We start from the raw sequence: 19,807 nt of genomic DNA on the forward strand, positions 1-19,807 counted from the left end.
TTTTATCCTAGGAAAAGAATAACCCCCTTAAGAGAGGCAGGGTAGTATACACCTGTATATTATCATTCTTAAGAGTCTGCAGCAGGAAGATCAAAAGCCTTAACTACCAATTAATTTACCAAGACCCTATCTCAAAATTTAAAAAGAGCTGGGAAGCAGCTCCATGTGAAGGCTTTGAGTGTGATCCCCAATACCACCCCCTCAAAATACTTAATACTTTCACTATTCAGTTGCACAATCACTCAAGCTATATACTAACCTAGCAGTAAAAGTCTGCAATTTAAAATCATGGACAGAAAATTTTAATATAAACTTATATTCTATTATTGGCTGCACTAGTAACAGTTAAAATTTTTACAAACTGAAAAAAAAATCTCTCATTTGCTAGGCTGGCACCAAAGAGTTAAAGACATCATATTACAGTGATACATACATACCTATATTCATAGTAGCACAATAGCTAAATCTTGAAAGAGATCTATATACCAATCCAAATTATGGTATTTGCACACAACAGAGTACTATTTGGCCATTAAGAAAGAGAAATGAGTCATCTGTAGGAAAATGGATGCACCTTGAGACCCTGACGGTAAATGAAATAAATCAGACACACAAGACTTAACTATCAAGTGATTTCTTGATATATGAGAAACCCAAATTATACATAAAGAACAAACAAGAAAAACAATAGGAAGTAGGGAGATAGATCTTTCTCTGCAAGTACACATTATGAACTGAAAACATACTAATCAAAACAAATGAGAACTAAATAAATAGGAAGTGAAAACAAATGAACAAAAAAAGAACTCACGTCAGAAAGACTTGCTGATCATGAACAGTTACTTGTCCTTAGTATGTCCAGATTTTTACTCACTGAATGGAGGCAGTAAGAGCTTTTACATGGCTGTTAATGAGAATTAAATGAGTTGGAAGCACAGCAGTTCCGGGAATTCAAAAAATTCTAAAATCATTTAACTAGAAAACCACGAGGGCTTCAACATGAAAATGGATAAACTGGAGCACATGCTGCACTGTGAAATATCATAAAACAGGGAAAACAAATGAACTAAAGCAATGTGCAATAAAATTGATATATTCCAGGCATGTAATGCTGAGGGTTTTTTCATAGAACTCAAAATGCTCAAGCATATACACACTTGGGATAAAACTTAAGCACAGTTCAAAGCCAACATTCTCACAGAAATGTATTCATGTTTGAATGCACATCTGAATTGTAATATCCACAGCTCTATTCATAGACACAAAGAAACACTGCTCCTATTCTAATCCTGGAATTTTAAAATAAATAAAGCCAAACAACATATGTTACCCTTCATTTACCTACCTTGAAACCAAATCATAATGATGGGTATGAATGAAATTCTTTTGCTTTTTGTTATAAAAGCATTATATGTACCACGGCAACCATAGCTGTTGGGGTCAGCAGCACCATGGCAGCTGGAAAGAGTCAGCAATTTAGCTCTTGCTTGTTGAAACCTTAGCTCAAGATCCCTTCTGAGCTGACTTCAGGCTAAAGGGAGCAAATTCCTCAGCCTAAAGACTAAAACATATGCTGCAGTAATTAAAGGTTCCTTGAGCCAGTTCAGCAGTACTAGTGAGGCTGAGCCTGATGACTTGTGTGCACACCAGAGACTCCCACCTGACGCACCCACCTGGAGACTAAGGAGACACCTGCAGACCTGCCATGAGGCCTCTATATCAAACCAGGCAGATGGGCTCATCCCCTCCAAGGAGGATTTCTAAACCTTCTAGCAGCCTCTGGCTCCTATTCACTTGCAGAGTGGGGAGTTGTAACTCTATAAGACATAGAAAAAAGAATCAAACTGCACTTTCTCTTTGCATCCTCTTTACTTGTTCTTCACGTATGCTCTCCAATACTTGCTACATCTGGGCTTTAAATGTACACTATTACAACTCAATAAGTTTAAAATTAACTTCCTCAGTCACACAAGCCACACTAACGATGTTGGATATTTCTATCATTAAAGTACTTCAGACAGTACTAGAACTAGTGAACACTAGTTCACTACAATGCTGGGCATAAAAATCTCAAAGTCAATCAGAAAATGTCAAGGATTAGTCATCTAGCACAATAATCTGACAGTGACAAGAAAGAGATGGCTGAAGCTTCTCAAGTGGTGTCTTAATTTGCCCACCTCATTATTTATGGTTGTACAGTGATTAAAAGAACAGACTAGAGTTACAGGTTTGAGACTGACTCTGAACTCTGGGTTAATTATTCAATCTCTCATTTTCTTATACATAAAAACAATGGTATATTTGAAAGTATTTTGCGTGGACTCTGCAGCGGTGAGAGGCCTGGAGGCTGAATGAAGGGGCTTTATCTTGAGGTCACCTTTCCTACCCCTAGGCAACTTACCTGTGGCATGAAATGAATTCCAATGGGCTACTTTCGCTTCTGTAATGCCCCTTAGGCACCATCCTAGACCAAAGCTATATGTATGCCCCCACACCACTTGCCGGAAGAGAGAAAAGCCAGACCTCAGTAGTCATGGGGTTCTCTCCACGTTCTTAGAATAAAGGCCTCTTTTATTTCATATTTCTATCTTTCTAGCAGCACCAAAACTTCTATCAATATTTAGCATTTACCTCATGTAGGTTTGTTTAAAAAATAAATGATACAATGCTTGCAAAACTATCAGTATGCTCAGCAAATGGGAAGAACCCTATAACTGTTAGTCATTAACCATTATTATCCTTGCCAAAAAGAAGCAAGACACATGAATTTTATCCCTTATGCATTTTTTAGAGTTTTCATAAAGATTTACAGTGCAAAAAAAAAACCATTTATAATCTTTTAAAATTGTCTGCACCACAACTTAATAGTTTCCTTTCTTCCTTCCTTTAGAAATCTTGTTACTCTCCTAACAAGCCTCTCTTCCATGCACTATGTGTACTGTACTATGTATCAGGCACTGTCAAAATGGGTTACATGAACCCGCTTACTAAATCCCAAAAAATGCAGATACTGAATGTACCCACCTATTTCCTGGTATAGGTTACATAATTCATGTCTAATCATGCAGCATATAAATAGTAGTGACTCAACTCAAATGCAAGCAGCCTCAATCCAGAGTCCTTGGCTCATAGTCATTATGCAGTATGGCCTCCACAGGCAGGAATTCCCTCTCCCAAAACAAACAAAACCTTCTTAGGATATTTGTTAAGTAATGATATTGTAAATACTTGATTTGATGAGACTGGCTGTGACAGAGAAGGGCAAATGACAGAATTTGGATATGACAAAGCACGTATTACTGCCCTGTCTCTGACTAAATCCCGGCTTGGTACAAATGAAACCCAGCTCTGCTTCTCAGAGGAGTAGCATTGCCGCTTAGAGGTGAAAAAATGTGTGAGGGTGGTGAGTTTGCCCAATGACTGAGGGCCATCATGAACATTCAATCTCAAGGGTACAAGGATGCTTACATCCTACAGTACCTGTCACAATCCCACCCAACGTTCAGTAGTCCATCTAGAATACTTAGGTCTGGAACCTAATCCATTTTTACATACAAGAAGTAATTCTTATACTGTTTCATGGTGCTTAACATATGCTAATTTTTCTAGGATTGTAACCACCAGATAAATTTAAGGAAACTGAAAAAAACAAACAAAATTTAAAAATTAAGGAAATTGTTATGTTTTTCACCAAAACTTTAACAAGAGTTGTTCATCATTTCAGATAGTAGTCATGCTACTGAATAATGAACACAACATACCTAGTACATACATTATATTACCTATTAAGTAATCTTCATTAGAACTATAGTTTTATAGTAATTCTTCTCCATGACTTCTATTCATGCCTAAAGATTAGTACCTGAACATTTATTAATGTCTTGCCTCACGCAGCTGTAATAGAATACCACAAATTATTTCTCACAAGTCTGAAGGCTAAGAAGCCCAAAATCAAAAAGACTGCAAATGCCCTTATGGGCTCATTTCCGGATTCAGAGAGGGCACTTTCTTGGAGTGTCCTCACATGGTAAAGGGGCAAACAAGCTGTCCTGAGCCTCATTTATAAAAGCAGGAATTCCACTCTGAGGATTTCATCCTCATAATCTTTTAAAATACCCTACCTGTTACTACCGTCACCTTGGGTATAAGGATTTCAATATACTGCATAAATTTTCAAATCATAACATAAACATTCAAATCATAGGAGGTAACATTCAATATACTTTACTTGTACTTTATTTTTAGGATCTACTTATTTTTATATGTTTATAATACATAATAATTACATTATTATAATACATAATAATTACATTATTATAATACATAGTAATTACATTCATCTTGGGGAATTTGATATATAGGCATATCATAAATCTTAATGATTTTTACTTCTCCTTCCTCTCCCTCCCTCTTGTTTCCTCCCATGCCTAGATTCCCTAAACATCTCCACAGTCTATTTCCCCATTGCTATTATCTATCTTTTATTTTGCTCCTTTATTTATATTTTGGCTCTTTTACACCATGCTGTGTGTCCCAGAGAAGCACAAGAGGATACGAGGCTACATTTAATGGGCTGTATCAATGATCTCTTTTGTCTTCTAGCTTGAAGTTCACTTAGCTGGGTGATCAGCGGATCTAACAGTAGGAAAAAAGAAAGCTGGATTCAAGCAAAGATGGCTGATAGATAAGAGCTGGCTACAGAGGCTCCCTGAAATAGTCAACTTAGAATTCAACATAATACAGTGTGGAGAGTTCTGAACAGAGAGAAATGAATTCTCTAATCCTAAGAAGAAATTATGGTGCAAAGAACCAATCAAACATATAGTCCCGGTGCTATTATTGGAACAACTAAAGGTTCAGTGCTCCCGCTGCAGTGGGCAACTTGCTGAGCCATCCAAGGTCCTGCTGCTTCAACTCACTGAAGGTGCAGTCACATTGAGGTCAGAGGTTGGGCAGCCAAAGGAAGAGATGAGCTGGCAGGGAGCCTGCATTGACCTGTGGTGAGTGACAGGGGTGGAGCCATTCAACAGAAAGTGGGATTCTGGCAGACGACATTCTGGGACCAGGCAGGACTGGCAAGTACAAGGGGCAGCAGTGACTTCAGTCAGTTTTTCCCTTCCCAAACAGGACTGGTGGAGTGAGTTTGGCCTGGGTCATGCGACCTGGCTGAGACCCAATAGATCATCCGAAATCAATTCCCTCTGGCAACTGTGGCAGTGCATAATAACCAAGTGAAGGCCTCAGAAGTTTGAATGACCCAGAGGGGAGGCGGCGCACAGTAATACATTGCAGGCCTCAGCAGCTTGACTGATCCGGAGGGGAGGGGCCAGCACAGGCTGCCCCTGTTTGAAACTCACTGGTATACTGTAATAGGAAGGGTCACCTAGCCAGCATGCTTCAGAAGAATTGTAACCAACAAAGAAAGAAACTGGGGCCTCCTGGAAGAAACAAAAAAAGATGGGAAAAGGAAGCAACAAGAAAAAGTCCCCAGTTCCCAACCCTGAGAACACTGACCCAGGACGGGTAAATACAAAGGAGAATGAGAACAGCAAACATGCTATATCAGACACGGCCTAGTGGACATACAGAGATATATTCAGGAACTCATAGACAAGTTCAAAAGTGAAATATTTAGCCAAGTAAAGAAAGATATAAGAAGATTAATAAAAGAGATGTTAAGTACCCTTTAAGAAGAAGGGAGGAACTCAAACAAAGGAGAGAACCATTTGATGAAGAATATAAAGAAAATATAGAATACATGAAGCAGATTCAAAGAGATTACCAGAAAATTTAAAACTCTAAGGAAAGGTGGCAAATCTGCTTGAAAGAAACTAAAGATAGATTATCCAAACTGGAGGACTGGTTTGTAATGTGGGATTATGAAAAGAAAAACTTTTTAAAAATAACAAGGAAACAAGCAGTAACAATACAAAGGCTAGAAGACGACAAGAGGATCTATAACTTGAGAATAAAAAATGTGAATGAAGAAGCAGGGGTACAAACAAAGGAACTACAAAGGCTATTCACAGAAATAATTAAGGAAAACTTCCCAACCATAGGAAAAGGAAAAGATATTGAAATGTATGAGGCATACAGAAATCCAGCCACCTACAACCAAAACAGAGCTACACCCAGGCATATAATTATCAACACCCCAGAAATTCAATATAAGAATAAAATATTAAAAGATGTTAGAGACAAGAAACAGATCACGTATAAAGGAAGGCCCATCAGAATAATGACAGACTTCTCAACACACACCATCAAGTCAAGAAGAGCCTGGAGCAAAATATTTCAAGCCCTGAAAGAAAATAACCTCCAACCCAGACTGATATACCCTGCTAAACTGTCTCTAGAAATTAATGGAGAAACAAGATGCTTCCAAGACAAAGAGGAACTTGGGAAATTCGCAACCACCAATCCAACTCTACAGAGAATACTGCAGGGCATTCTAGAGAGAGAGAAAAGTACTAGGATTCCAGGAACAGTGGCAGAGAGGCCTCAATGAATGGAGCAGAAAACAGAATGAAGAAGATAAGCAGACAACTGGTGGCAAAAAAAAGGCTAGAAGGTTGGTTATAATCTCTAATATAGATGGCCTTGATATACTAAATTAAAAAAAGAAAAAAAAAAAAGAACCACACACGGAGTAGATCAGGAGGTAGGGTTCACCGAGATGCTATTTATACAAAATATAATTAACATGAAAAGGAGTACATGGACTGAAAATCAAATATGAGAAAACAGTGCTCTATGTGACAGAGAACCAGAGTTATAGGGGCAACTAGACCAGTTTCTGTGGATAGGTTGGAAAGACAGGCTTTAATAGGTAAAGGAATACAATTAGAGATCAAGTCCAGGAGAGAGAAGGTTCAGAACCACTTAGGTAAATAGCAGTTTGCCCCTTCCCCCAATTTAAAACCAAGGGTCTTGATCAGACCCAAAAATGCACAGTGTACCCTGAGGAAGTAAAAAGGGAGGGAGAGTCTTAAAAAAGATGGCAGAAGATACTGTTAATAGTGTATCAGGATTTAAAACCCACATTACTCGCACCACTCTGCTTAGATAGATTTTATTCTGTTCCAGTTTGTCTACTTGCATTAGATTTGAGGGCACAGACAGCTATCCCAAAAACATCAGGATATAGCACAATAATCATCTTTAATTTCCTATAACTTAATCTGGAGCCCTGTATGACTTATACTGTTTTATCATGACTGATATTACTTAAATCTGGTTGTTTGATTGCTGTTTGGTATCAACAGATTTTATTCAAAATTGATATGATTGATTGTATCAAGTCTGAGGGTATAGGCAACTACACCGAAGAGGACAAGACTCACTATGATACATATTCTGGTTTGATTACTGCCTGTTATACATACTAATATATTCAATTATACTATGTCTGATGATATAGCCAATTCTATTGAAGATAACAAGAGACAACACCATAGCCACGGTAGAACTCCTTGTACAATGGTCTTACATTTCTTTTTCACTTCTTGTATTTATAGGAATATGTTTTGCTTTGCCTTACTTTGTTTTGTTTCTGCCTCTAATATAGAAAGGATAGAAATACATGTTACACTCATGCATGTGTAGAATCTATAACAGTTTATAAGAGCTGATCTTATGACACATGATGAAATGAACAGATACTTTGAAGAAAAAGAGACACCAAAGTACCCAATGCTGATCCCAGAGTGTCATGATGTGAAATCCAGCAATACTATTATTTTTGTTAAGAATAATTTTAGCCTGCTTTAGTTGTTTAATCTCAACATAATTGAAGATATGGATAACTGCATGTATGTTTAAGTGTATAGGATTGACAGCCATATTACTAAGTTTTTGTTGCATAGTTGAACAGAACTGTTTGTAGTTTCGCAGTTTGAATTCCCACTTTATATGTTCCACTTTTGTATCTTGAACAACTATTTGTAAGAGGACAGTATGTAAATATCAACCAGTGATTTCTGACTGTTTATTTTTTTTCTTTGAATGTATGTATTTTTCTGTTTTGTTTAGTCTGTCTTTAAATAAAATTTTTAAAAAGATAAAAATTATTTATATTTTGGGTTCTCATATAAAAGAATTCATTTCTTTTGTCTGATTCATTTCACTTAGCATTATTGTCTATATTTTATGAGGAATCACTTTCCATTTCCTTCTTCTTTATATTATCATTAGGGCATAGATATTTTTGAAATTTGTGCACAATTATCTAAGACTTACCCTTCATGATACTGACAGTGCACACATGCATGTTTGTCTGTGTGTTTTAAAGTATAGCTTTAGACAAACAGAACATCATGTTTAATAGAGTTAGTATTCTGTGAGAGGAAAATAACCCCTGGTGATCAACAAAATAAATTCAAGTTAGCATACTGCTGTTCCTATCTGTATTTATAGATAAATCAGAAACCTATGTCCCCAACACCAACTCTCTGAGTACTGATAAACTGAGAGAAAACGCATAGAGTCATGGTCCCTCCCATCCTAATCCCTACCTGGGAAGAAAATCTTTACTGGCTATCCCCGTTAGCACTTATCCCTGGCCAAGCAAACTTGGTATTAAGTTAAATTCCATTCTTGGCACATGCCCAACAGGCTGCAGAGAAGGCTCGTGACATTATCTTATTGCCATCAAATCATTTCAAATTTCTCAGTTGTCTTTTTCTACCTAGTAAATAAGATTGTTTTTTCACAATTGCTTAGGTAGTTCCTACCACCCTCTCCCTGCTTGAAAATATTTTCCAAATGTTACTGATGTTCCATCAGCAAATCAAAGACAAAACACAGGAATCATCTCATTCCTCTAACTAGCTGGCATATATTTAGTTTTTTATCTCTTAGTTTCTAATGAAAACAAAACTACATTGCCTATGTCTGCCTCAGAAACAAAATGTTAAAGCTCTTAATACTCGATGTCTTTTCCAGTGTCTTCTATTGCTTTCTTGTAATTCAACCAAAAAATAGGGCAGACATTTAAAACACAGATTCCAGTACCAAAACATATTAAATGACAACTATTTAACATGTACCACAAAGAATACTACATGTTATTAAAAAAAAAAAAAGAATACTACATGCTCTTTTTGTTTCAGGTGGAACCAGAGAGACTAATAAAGTAGCAGTTTTTAATTTTTTTGTAAAATACCACATTTCCTAATTACCTAATCAGATAAATTAATCATAACTAACAGGTTGAGAAAATTAACACAGAGGTTAGACAGCATGCTCAAGGTCATGTAGAGCCACCCTAGTCCTACCCAGTGGAAGGATTACAACCCATGTTTATCCAATTCCATTACATCATGCTGTTTCCTGACAATAATTACTATAGCTACTGCTAACTACATACTAGGAATTGTGCTAAGTACCACATTTAATCTTCATCATAAGCAGTATGAGGTAGATACCAAAATTAGCCCTATTTTATAAATAAGAAAACTAAGGCTCAGAGAAAATAAATTCAGCTGCCCAGTATCATATAGGATGAGGTACACAGCTTCCACGCACCCCCATGCGGTCTGCTCCAGAGCTGACACTCAAATCACCAGGTTACATTCTCTGCCAGAATTGAAACTCCCTACTAGAAACTGAGTAAATAGCTAATTTTCATCAATACAGATTTCTGATGAGATTACCACAGTTCTACTCACAACAGAACGGTTTATTTGCTTGGCAGTAGGATGAGAATGTTCATGTGGCTGCGTTAACAAACAAAGTGCAATTTTTATTTTGGCCCACAAATCATTAAAACTCTTTAAAAAAAAACACTAACTTTAAAAATTAAATATCCTTTTTTGATGTGCTTATATAAATATTGAACATGAAGTGATTAAAGAGTGATTCCCCATAATTGTTATTTGTGGCTGAAAAGGAAGACAGTACCTAATTAATGCTGCAACACAGAAACATATCTTTGTAACGCTCTAGTTGAAGTACACTTTCTATGTAGACTCCAGGCCCCTTCAAATTCTAGAGCAGTCAAAAAACTATCTACCAAACTCAAAGCTGAGACCACACTCCTTTGAGAGAAACAAGCAGGGCTGATCACATACTGTTACTTAGAAATAAAGTCAGCAATGAAAATGTGATAAGACATAGTAAGGAATCTACATTAATTTAACTTAAAGATTTTTCAACATTAAGCTAGTGCAAAAGTATATACAAAGAACCATTTCATTTTCAATATGACATATCCAACACTTGATAGTAAAGCAATGTTTGTTAGATTACTCTGCCCAAATATAGGTTAGTGTAAGTATTGTAAGCATGTTTAAGATAAGACTAAGTTAAGCTAGGACGTTTGGTATTAAATGTACATATTGTATTAAATGTACTCCTGATTTACAATATTTTCAATTTACAATGGGATTACAGGATAAGACAAGTAAAGAAACATCTATAAATCAATTTTTAAAGTGGTATTTTGAGATTGTTCTTGGAAACTATGAAAGGAAAATCTAAGAACATCATCTGAGTTAGGAAAGCCCTGAAATAATCCCAATTCAGCTAGTGGGACACAAAGGAAAATCCAGACCAAAAAACATTCTCTTTTCCACAATGGTTAAGACTCAGCATATTTCCTAGACAAGTAAGATTTCAAATGTGTCACATAAATAATTCTCATTGCCATCATTCTGAAGTTTTTATGTATAAATTTTAGCTATATATTATATATATATAGACAGAATATAATCAGTTTATACATGCAAATACATATAAATACATGGGTGAAAACACATTCTCCATCACATAAGCTGTACCTGAAACTGAAGCCAGGTTTCTGACATCCATATTGGGCAAGTTCTGGAAAGCAGAACAGCAGCTTTACAAAGGCTGCCTTGGTTTAAGGCTACTCTGGTTTAGGTATGCTTCATCTTACTCTTACCTTATGAAGATACTATCCAAAATACTGTAATAAAACTAATATACCTTTGGAACTATTAATATAAATATACATCAGGGTTTTCTGGTAAAAAATTTCCATGCTAGCTTAAGTGATCCTTTTTTCTCTAAACTCAAGATCTAAAGTGTTATGGATCTATCTACTCTTCTCTAATATAAGAGCAATGTTAACCAATAAAAATATGACAGTTCTTAGAATGCTCCAGACTGTTTAAAATAATTTATCTATTCCATTTCTTTTAATCCACATAGAACATTTCATTTAGAGAAAGAAAAGCCTTCTGATATTCAAAATAAAAATACTTAACACCTGTACTGAATAGATCATTCAGCTACATTACTCAAACTGTAATATTACGGTTATAGTGTTGTAGGTGCACTGCTTCACTCTCTATTGTACAATGTTCTTCATGTTTGTGATAAATACATCTTAAACTGCATCCATTTGAGCATAAATGTCCCATGGGCACTAGACAGACCCAAGTCCCTGAAACTTACATTTGTATTTTACACATCCCATCCAATGTAATGCCTTCATATATAAATTTTTCAAGAAATAACTTAACTGGTTGAATAAATCCTCACCCTTCAACTGGGCAAAGCAATTCTAATTCTATATAAAACAAGCTATTTACAATAATGAACAATGGAGAAATCCATATGAAACATCTAGTTTCTTAATCCATGCCATGTCACCAATCTTGTGTATAAGATTTGAACAATAAAAAAAGTTTTTTAACTACAGAATTAGAAAAACTTTCCCTGCAGAGGGACCACTGATGTGACTTGTTAGTCTAATGAAGGGTTTTTTTTCAAACTTAGCATTCAGATCTGCATTCTTACTTGATTAATATTCACCACCATTATTTAATGCAGATCACATGAAAAATGAACCCTGTATGCCAGGATAACTTGCAAGAAATTACTATTTATCAGCATAAATCAACAAGCCCCCTATTACCACAGTATCCAGTGGGAAAAGTAAAATAAAAAGTTATTATCAAGGTCATGTAAAATTAAAGAGTGGGGGCAGGGTAAACAATTAACTTTTACATTGAAAATCATATAAATATTTTGAGTAAAGATTAGCATGGCTATGTAAGATTTTAAAAAAAAAACAGATGAAGTTCTAACCTATTCTAAAATATAGACAAACCTTAAAGACAGACTGTTAGGTCAAACAAGCTGGACACACAGAGACAAATATTACATGATTTCACTTATATGAATTATCTAGAAAAGGCAAATTCTTCCCAAGTAAAAGTTAGGTAAGACTAAGGGGAAGAGGAAATGGAGAGTTGTGATTTAATGGCTGTAGTTTTCGTTAAGGGTAATGGAAAGCTTTTGGAAGTAATGGTAATGATTGAACAACACTGAAAGGTACCTTAAGGCTACTGAATTGTGCAATTAAACAAAGCAACAAATTTTGTATTATATATGTTTTGCCACAATAAAGATATATAAAAATTTTTAACTTTTTCTTCAATTTCTGTATGTAAAAATGTCAAGGTTTCACAGACAATAAACCAAGCCATACCAATATCCCAAGGACTCTTCCCATGAGTAGGCCCTGAATATATGCCTCAGAGTGGCATATAGTGTTGGACACCTGTGAGTGGAACAAATGGAGTCAGGATCAAAAGGTAAAAAGCTTCAGAGAAGCTGGGGGTTAAGAGAACTGCTAGCTAACCCAGAATAGCAAGCTGAGACAAACATTTGCAAATGCAAAGTCTTAAAATAATGAAGAAAGGGGCCAGGCATGGGAGTACACACTTAGAATCTCAACTACTTAGGAGGCTGAAGCAGGATTCAGGCCAGTTCAAGGCTAGGAGTTCAAGGCCAGCCTGAACTACATAGCAAGGCCTGCTCTCAAATTTAAGAGAAGGGGTGGGGAGCAGGAGAAGGAGGAGGAGAAAAAGAAGAAGCAGCAAAAGAAGAAAAAGAACATAAATATAAACAACTGTCAATGCTGCAACTTATCCTATGTTTATAGTTAATCCAGGTGTGATGGAAAACTAGTCATAGAAAGCACAATTCAGCTCTCTTTCCAAGAGCCAGCCAAACTTCTGAGTATGCACAGGCAAAAGTTCTGTGGTGTGGCCACACACACACGGGAAATTGCTCCTCCCCCACTCATGGTCCCAATCGGAAAGGAACACAGTTTTCCTGGTACTAGAGATCTAACACCATCATAGACAACAAAGACCACAGAGTATTTTCATCTCTCAGGGTAGTGTGAAACTAGAGCATCTTCTACACCTCAATAGCACAAGTCTTCAGAATTCCACTGCAATAGCACTGAGCCCTGACCGTTTCCTTACCTGCCTATGACTTCCTACTGAAGGCCACAGCCACTCTGGCTGATGGTATTCACCGGCCGGTAGCTAGATAGGAAGTAAAGAAACTGTACTCAGTTTCTTTGCCCTCAAGCAAGATAACTGTAGGGTGGATTCCATGCAGTCTCATGTAAGTTCCCAACGACACAGTTCCAGTTGTCAACAGCGGTAACATGCTCACTGACACATCCTATATTTGGCTCCATTCTATCCTATCTCACTTTCCCACTTCTTTACAAGTACTTCACGGGATCATTTTCCTAATAAATTATTTCACTTGGATCCTTGATTACAATGTCACTCTATCAAAGAACAAGAGATACTTTTAGCTTGTTCAATTCTACTTTGAGACCTACTATTTTAAAGTTTCCTTCACTGTACATTTTGTAAAGTATAAACTGTCCTACCAATTAATTTATTGTTTCAGGGTTTGTTTTAGGGACTGAACCCAGAGCTGCCCTACTGCTAAACTACATCCCAAGTCTGTTCTATTTTGTTAGTTCGAGATTAAATTGCCCCAGCTGGCTTCAAACTTATGATTCTTTGTCTTAGCCTCCTAAACAGCTAGAATTACAGGCTGCACCACCACACCTGACTGCTGATCCTATAAGAAAAAAATGTCTCAACTCCACCCTTAATGACTGACTTCTGGGAGTGAAGTGTACATAATAATACAACTAGCAGGAAAAAAGTTATGTCATTAAGCAGATAAAAACAAAATACAGAAGTTCCAAAAAGTAAAGATTAATGTAAACTAACTGTATCCCTCACAGTTCCATTATCTAGATGACATCAGATCTATACAAGCACCTATAAGAGACAAAGGTCTATTCAAGAGAGAAAAGCATGAAGCAAGAAAAAATAACAGGGATATGGGTGGCTTGTGGCATATTAATGGAAAGTAAAGTCTTTTAATTTATAGCAAAAGCTTTATGTAGCACAGTTGAAGATGTAGCTACAAACATATTTTGAGGCCACAGCTGGCAAACAAAAGATAGTGAATATTTCTAGGCAGAAAAATAACATCCATTACCAAAGGAATTTTAAAAAATCTAATGACATATGTGCAAATACTAGGTTTAAAAGGGTTTGTGGAAGATTTGGTGACTTTTCTCATTGCCTAGAAGCCAGTTAAGTGAGTTTAAAGTCCAGAAGACATACATGCCTAGAAAATTATTTTTTCAACACTCAACATTGAGCTATATCCCCAGACTTTTTTTAAAATTTATTTTGAGATGGCATCTCACTAAGTTCCTAAATTGATCAAGTAGGATTTGAACTTCCAGTCCTCCTCCCTTCACCTCTTAGAGTGCTAGGATTATACTCATGTGCAACTACGCCAAGGGAGATAGGAATTTTAACATGGAAGTTATCAAAACTAGCTGAAGTGATGAAAGTAAGTGACATTTCCCTGGGATGATTTCATACCTCAGAAAAAGGAGACTGCAGGGGAAAAAAAAACCCTCAGGAACCAATATTAAGTGGAATGAAGAAGACTAGATGTTTACCCCAAAAAATAAGAAGCAGGAAAAATATGAAGTAGAAGGATATGAGGGCAGAAGTAAAAGTAGAAGAAAAAGAGAGAACGCTGATAAAACTTTCCGGCAAGACGGCATAAGGCAGCTCTAAACTGTGTCTGCTGGGAATGAGGCTGCTGATTACCTGGCTGAAAGGAGAATGGCAGAGATGGGGTGGTATACACACTGGAAGGTCAGAAAAGAGTGCCCAGAAAAGACTCCCCTGAACTGAGATGCTGTGAACCAGGTTAATAGGAAAAGTCATCAAGTACGGGGAAAAAAAGGATCTGCAAAAAATAGGTTTGATTCAATTCAGAAATGTTTACCCTAAACATAAAACAGCTATGAAATATACATAAAGATTTTCAAACTTAACAACTATAATTAATTCATTATTTTGCACAAAACAACCTTTTAAATTACAATGCTAACTTTGTGAGTAAAAGAATCCAATCAAAAATCTGGCAAACAGACTACTCAGCAAAACTTGATGAAAACATACACAAATAAGGATACACCTTCTGTATAACCTCTTTCTAAAAGGAGCAAATTTACATACAACTGCTACATAAATTACTCTCCAGTTCTGCCACAATCTGACCAAGCTGTTTCTAGGCAACCAAATTTAATCTTAAATTTTATTTCTTTTTACTTAAAAAGCACTCCATATTTTATAATAGAAGAAGTCATTAGAAAACTTGAAAGTTTCTTCACTTCAGAAATTGAGAATATCATTCAGTTCTCCAAAACCCACATCTCTGGCTGTATTCCAATACCCTGGCAAGTTTATTTTTTGGTTTTGTTTGTTTTTACCCCAGTGTACAACTGTAGGAGAGGCACAAGAGTAATATAATAGTTGAGTCAAACTCAGATTTGACTATTGAAAAGTGTGAAGTTACTACCTCCTCTAGCACTTTCGCTGAAGAAACTATCAGAACCATGTATTTTCAACTGCCTTCATACAGCAAGCTATCAGTTATGTGACACCCTATAAAAAGACACAACTTCTAATTATATCCATTCTTTCATTTTAATTGCTCTTGAGAATGATTACATATTTAACTCGGCTATCTTTAAAAAATTAAGCTGCTTTAATGAAAGTATTTTAGATAGCTATACCACCATATATCAATTAAAAATCATTGTGCTTGTTCTCAGGAAAGGATTTTAACGGAAGTACAGAGGTGGTAGTGTTTTGCGATTTTAAGAAAGTTAATTAGAGGGCACCTAGTCAGAGGGATCATTCAGGAAATAAGTGTATCAAAAACTCAAAATATATAATCTGCATAATGTCAAGAAACAGCAAGAGATTCTTTGTAATGAGTTTACACATGTTCACTTTAAAAGAAAACTTTCAGTTGTATCAGGTTTAGACTTCAATGGGCTATAATCCTCGCTATGCAATAACATGACTATTTCAAATTTTTTCCTTAAAATATTTCTAAGAAAAGATTATGTTTTCTAAACAAAAATCATAATCTACGACTAACAAAGCTCAAAATTAGCCCAAATATCTTACAAATTAACCTATAAATTAAGTTTCACATAAAAAAATGCAAAATATTACCAGTCAGCAAGTACAATAAAGCATGTTCTACATTTCCTTTATCCTGGATTCGTTAATAATAATTTCTATACAAGGGTATTCCATCTTAAAATATAAACTCATTATAGCTACACGTAGGCAAAGGTGTCATCAGTAGCACATAATAGTAAAGGTGACTTTCAAAACATAAATCTTATTGTCCACAGTAATAACGGCCTTCTTGTGTGTACTCTGTACAAATTTCATCCTATTTTTCCAATAAATTGCATTAGTAACTCTTAAAATACCAATTCTAGTTTCCCAACTACTTCACTCAAGGCAATTTAGTGCCACAATAGAATGATATTGTACCCCAGGAATATTTCAAAACTCTTTCAATTAAATAAAATCAAATGAGCTAAAGTATATAAAATGGATTTCACAAAGTCTGTCACAGGGCAGACATACAATAAACAATAATGGAACCTGAATTCAACCAACCTCTCTGATATCAAAACATTAAGAACCAAAAGATTCACAGTTCACAGCAAATTAGATAAGCATCATATCAAGAGCAGAGAGGCAAATGGAACACACTGAGAAGGAGAGCGGGAGGAAGTGAAACAACTTGACCTCTGCATAATTGCAGATGAAGACACAAGAGTAACGTCAAAGCTTTCCCAATTCTATCACCCTTCACTCATTCCCTGGTCATTCAGCTGAAGGAAAATGAGAAGGGTACTTACTTGCTACTTCTTGGCTGCCTAACTGATGCCACATTATTCTCCAACATACTCCTATCCTGAAGGCAGCCACCTATTTCACAATCATGTTGCTGTGTGCTTTTATAATCACAGACATGATTATGAAATAGGCCATAATCTTATTTGGGGAGGGATACTGGGAATCGAACTCAGGACCTTGTGCTTGCCAGGCAGGTGCTTATGTCACTGAGCTATATCTCCAGCCTCTATCATCTTTAGCTAGGGTGTGTTTAGTGTTCATGTTAACAGAATCACATCCTCAAGATTATTCACTGTGACAATAACTAAAACCCAAAAGATAAATTGGTATGTCTTTTTTAAGTCATTTTTTAAAAGGAAAACAGAAAAAAGGGTAGAAATGATACAGAATTTCAAAAAAAAGTAGGAAATTAACACTAGTTAATATATTGCATATTGTTATTTTAGAAGTAGCTGTTCAAGTTTCAAGATCCAGGCATAAAAAATATTCAAACAATGACAGCACAAACTGTTATTTTTGATGAACTGACAGAGATTAGCAGTATAGATATCTTGCATACATATATGTACACACATTTCTGTATGTACATATCATCTTTTGCTTTCTTCCTTTTCTCCTTTCCCCTATCCCAGTTGTTCTCAAAGTCATTTCTTTACTTTCGATAAGCTTCAGAATGCATTTTTCATTAACTAAAATTATTGCAGAATGTATATATTTATATTAGCTATAGTTTAGAACATAAATGTCCACCAAAGGCCCATGTGTCACAAGTTGGTCCACCTCACTGCTGCTGGGAGGTGGTGGAAACGTTAAAAGGCAGGGCCTACTGGGAAGTTATTAGGTACCGAGAGGGCGTGCTCTTAAAACCACATTGTGAAAACTGCCCTCTACCACCTTTTCGCTCCCTGGCCTTCAGGGAAGCAATTCTACTAGGCCACGTCTCACTATAATTCACTGCTTCCCCGTAAACCCAAAGCAACAGGGCCAATCACAACCATGGACTGGAACCTCAAAATCTATAAGCCAGGTAAATATTTACTTTTTATGCAATAATTAGGTCCAGGATATTTTTAGTGACATAAAACTGCTCTGTGACAGACTTTGTGCAAAGAGATGCCTTAGGTTTCATAAGTACTTTCTTATCCCATGAACAGACTATGGCACAAACAAATAGAGCATAGTTTTAGGTGGAAACCTTGTATTTGTACTTAAAGCTTCTTTTGTTACAGCAGTGGGTAAAGCAAAAAGTTATTGTGGGTAACTGTAATGTTAGATAAGATGCAAACAGGAGATACCCAAACTTTACTCTAAGGAAAACCATTAGCAACTTCTGAGAATTCCGAAACAATCTAAATGGAGAAGGAATGAGGTAGCCAAAAGTAATAGTGTTGACATTCGAAACGAGAGATGACTTCCAAGTAGAAGTACAAGGAAACTGGAGAAAACACGCTCAAACTACAGATTAGAACATCACACATGACAGTGAACTTTCCTCTACTGTATTAGTTTTTCCACATTCTCAAAATAACTGCAAATTTGATAAAGGCAGACACTCAACAGTGGTTGTAACATGTGTCTCGGCACCATACCTGTCACATGGATGCTACTCAACATTTCTTGAATCAATAATTAAAATAAAGTTTGGAAGCAGGTGGTCAAAAAAAATTTTATTCCGTAAAGTAAAAGTTTTCAGTGAGTAATAGTTACATGCTCAAATTGCCTTTATCTACTTATAAGGTAAAGTGTAAAAGTCTTAAGATATTTCAGGAAAAAATCCTATTTCTGAACTATTCTTCCATAGTTTAAAAAACTATATGACACAATCGCCGGTACCAAAACAAACAAATAAACTGTATGGCAGAAGACTGAATATAGTCTGATGTTCCTAAAGTGAACTAAAATTTACAGATTCAAATGGATGCTAGTAACTGGAAACAGGAGCTTAGTTTTTTACCTCTGTAAAAAAAATCTCAGGCAGAAAAAGAAAGCTACAGGCAGGGCATGTTGTTACATGCCTATAATCTCAGCATTTAGGAGGCCGATGCAGAAGGATTGCCAGGAGTTCAAAGCCAGCCTAGGTACACAGTGAGTTCAAGACCTGCCTGAACTACATCGTGAGACACTGTCTTTAAAAAAATAAAAATAAAAAAAAAAAGAAAAGTGACAAATTTTTCCTTTAACTTTTTTATTTTGAAGTACTTTTAAATGTACCCATAAATTGCAACATACTAACTCATACTCTTCCACACATATACATTTATTCCAGTCAACATCTTAACCAGAGCATAATAATCAAAGCTAAAAAAAAAAACTGATACAATTTTATCAACCACAAATTTAACCTAAATTCCATTAATAACTGGTTTTTTCAGAATTTTACAATCCACTTGATGTCCTATTTCCTTAGCCTTCTCCAATCTGCGACAATCTCTGAATCTTTTCTTGCCTTATTTTAGGTTGCTATCTGATGTTTTCTCCCAGGTACGCATTTTGACAGCAGTAGTACAAACGTGTGTGCTTTTCTCCTAGCATTATTTGCCAGGTTTCAGCACTGCAAAGTTCCTCTTTTTCCCCTGTAATTAATATCATGAAAAAGGATCTCTGAGATCCTATGCATATCTTGCTTCTTCTTAAACTTTCATTCACTAATCCTAACGTCCATTAGGAGACAACACCTCTGGCATTTTAATGCTATTTTCTATCCCCTGCTATATTCACTGATTCAAATTCTTCACATTATTCAATCAACTGCTTACATCAGTGTG

General features: G+C 36.0%; 1 protein-coding gene across 7 annotated transcripts in view; it reads right to left on the minus strand.

The window, feature by feature from the left end:
* The window catches only part of Smyd3 (SET and MYND domain containing 3), a 715,019-nt gene that overhangs the window by 578,882 nt on the left and 116,330 nt on the right, over positions 1–19,807 (minus strand). Inside the window, exon 1 of one of the 7 annotated variants that reach the window (XM_063236768.1) lies at positions 13,242–13,334. The exons of 5 other annotated variants lie outside the window; for them this stretch is intronic. The gene's annotated coding sequence lies outside the window, so the exon portion shown is untranslated. Of the gene's footprint in view, positions 1–811; positions 837–13,241; positions 13,335–19,807 lie in introns of those variants that run through there. One more of the 7 variants, XM_063236770.1, reaches the window with a different exon arrangement.

This window comes from Cavia porcellus, unplaced genomic scaffold (assembly GCF_034190915.1).
Source record: "Cavia porcellus strain 051 isolate PalLab524CR breed Dunkin Hartley unplaced genomic scaffold, mCavPor4.1 scaffold_26, whole genome shotgun sequence".
Lineage (NCBI taxonomy): Eukaryota > Metazoa > Chordata > Mammalia > Rodentia > Caviidae > Cavia > Cavia porcellus.